The 2,794-nt window shown below is 36.9% G+C and overlaps 1 non-coding gene across 1 annotated transcript; it reads left to right on the forward strand.

The window, feature by feature from the left end:
• Positions 1–616: 616 nt before the first annotated feature.
• On the forward strand, positions 617–688 carry Trnaa-ugc. The gene has a single exon. It is a non-coding gene; the product is annotated as a tRNA-Ala (tRNA).
• The last annotated feature ends 2,106 nt before the right edge of the window (positions 689–2,794 follow it).

The following is a 2,794-nucleotide window of genomic DNA, read 5'->3' on the forward strand; positions in this document are numbered from 1 at the left end:
AATCCTTCTAAGAAATATAATTAAGAAGCTCGAAATTTTTACGAAAGTTTGGTGATTTTTTTTAAAATTCCAAAAACACTGATAATTTGTATGGTTAACGAATAAACTATACTTTTATAAAAAAATAATTGTCAATATGTGAGTGTCGCATAGTTAGACAATCACCAACTATTGAATTCGCTAAATTTTAGAAACATATTTGCACCTAGGGCGTTGAAGCGGCCTTCCAAATGGCGTTTAACTCATTACATTTTATGAAGTATTATGAAAAATATGGAGCTGGTTACAGTGCATTTAGCTCTCTAAAAACTTTTTTTTTTATTAGAAATGACTAAATTTGAACAACGAGACTATTTTTCGCACGAGCATGGGCTTGCTCTCAGTAAAACTTGTAAAAAAAATGACGTGACAACGACATAATTTCTTAGCGGCATACCCAATAATTTGCTTAAGTTTTGAAGTGAACTAAGTACTCGCAAGCAAAAAAGTTGTTTTTAATAAAAGTTCATTCACATTTAGTTTACTAATCAACTTACCGTGTGAAACTGTTGTTGTCTTAACAAGCTCTTATCTGTTGTACCGAAGCGACAGTTGCTCGGCGACGGTTAAGCATGGAGGGGATGTAGCTCAGTGGTAGAGCGTTCGCTTTGCATGTGAAAGGCCCCGGGTTCAATCCCCGGCATCTCCAGTTGCTTTGTTTTTTTAATTTATACCTTTTCCGCAATCATGTGTATATGCAGTTATTTTCAGTGTGTTTTCTATGTACTAGAAGGTGGCGAAAATAAGTAATTGCTTGTAACGGGTGATTTTTTTGAGGTTAGGATTTTCATGCATTAGTATTTGACAGATCACGTGGGATTTCAGACATGGTGTCAAAGAGAAAGATGCTCAGTATGCTTTGAAATTTCATCATGAATAGACTTACTAACGAGCAACGCTTGCAAATCATTGAATTTTATTACCAAAATCAGTGTTCGGTTCGAAATGTGTTTCGCGCTTTACGTCCGATTTATGGTCTACATAATCGACCAAGTGAGCAAACAATTAATGCGATTGTGACCAAGTTTCGCACTCAGTTTACTTTATTGGACATTAAACCAACCACACGAATGCGTACAGTGCGTACAGAAGAGAATATTGCGTCTGTTTCTGAGAGTGTTGCTGAAGACCGTGAAATGTCGATTCGTCGCCGTTCGCAGCAATTGGGTTTGTGTTATTCGACCACATGGAAGATTTTACGCAAAGATCTTGGTGTAAAACCGTATAAAATACAGCTCGTGCAAGAACTGAAGCCGAACGATCTGCCACAACGTCGAATTTTCAGTGAATGGGCCCTAGAAAAGTTGGCAGAAAATCCGCTTTTTTATCGACAAATTTTGTTCAGCGATGAGGCTCATTTCTGGTTGAATGGCTTCGTAAATAAGCAAAATTGCCGCATTTGGAGTGAAGAGCAACCAGAAGCCGTTCAAGAACTGCCCATGCATCCCGAAAAATGCACTGTTTGGTGTGGTTTGTACGCTGGTGGAATCATTGGACCGTATTTTTTCAAAGATGCTGTTGGACGCAACGTTACGGTGAATGGCGATCGCTATCGTTCGATGCTAACAAACTTTTTGTTGCCAAAAATGGAAGAACTGAACTTGGTTGACATGTGGTTTCAACAAGATGGCGCTACATGCCACACAGCTCGCGATTCTATGGCCATTTTGAGGGAAAACTTCGGAGAACAATTCATCTCAAGAAATGGACCGGTAAGTTGGCCACCAAGATCATGCGATTTGACGCCTTTAGACTATTTTTTGTGGGGCTACGTCAAGTCTAAAGTCTACAGAAATAAGCCAGCAACTATTCCAGCTTTGGAAGACAACATTTCCGAAGAAATTCGGGCTATTCCGGCCGAAATGCTCGAAAAAGTTGCCCAAAATTGGACTTTCCGAATGGACCACCTAAGACGCAGCCGCGGTCAACATTTAAATGAAATTATCTTCAAAAAGTAAATGTCATGGACCAATCTAACGTTTCAAATAAAGAACCGATGAGATTTTGCAAATTTTATGCATTTTTTTTAAAAAAAAAGTTATCAAGCTCTTAAAAAATCACCCGTTAGTAACAAAATATGAGACGTTGTGATATTTTTTTCACCGACTGGTACTTATCACCCGAAGCAGTTAAACAGTTTCTAAAAAATAAACAACAACAAAAAAACCACAGTCGAAATTCAACCGGCAAATATGTATGTATGTATGTATGTAGATAAGTAACGGATCCTAGTTTCAGCAAAGACTTCTTGGTGGGCTTGACGCTAAATAAATTTTTTAATTACTTTGTATTATAGCCGTATAGGCAGATCATAAATACGCCACGCATAAGAGCTGACAGACAACCCATGCTCCTCCATACATATGTATGTATAAGTGTGTATGTAAGATAGGGTGGTCTAAAAATGCACATGAAAAAAGTAAAGTCCGAATTTTAATGCTCTCAGGATAGTTCTATAGTGAAATATATTGGCCCCCCGTGCTTTTTTCATTTCCAAATCAAAAAAAATTCAGAGGTCTATTACTGGATTTTTTGGGGGTTGTGGGAGACCTATAAAAAAAAGTTAATATAAAAAAATTGTTAAATAAACAATTGGGTGTCATGACTGGAAGTCTTCTGAAAAGAAAGATAGATTTCCGATTAACAAATATTGATTTTCGTTTCTACGAAAAACATTTTTTTTAAACACATAAAAAACTTTGAGAGCGTTGAGCAACTTCTAAATATATTTTGGTTTAAAAATGGATGAAAAAAC

The sequence above is a fragment of the Rhagoletis pomonella genome, unplaced genomic scaffold (assembly GCF_013731165.1).
Source record: "Rhagoletis pomonella isolate Grant_MI unplaced genomic scaffold, Rhpom_1.0 Rhpom_scaffold_00002, whole genome shotgun sequence".
NCBI classification, from domain to species: domain Eukaryota; kingdom Metazoa; phylum Arthropoda; class Insecta; order Diptera; family Tephritidae; genus Rhagoletis; species Rhagoletis pomonella.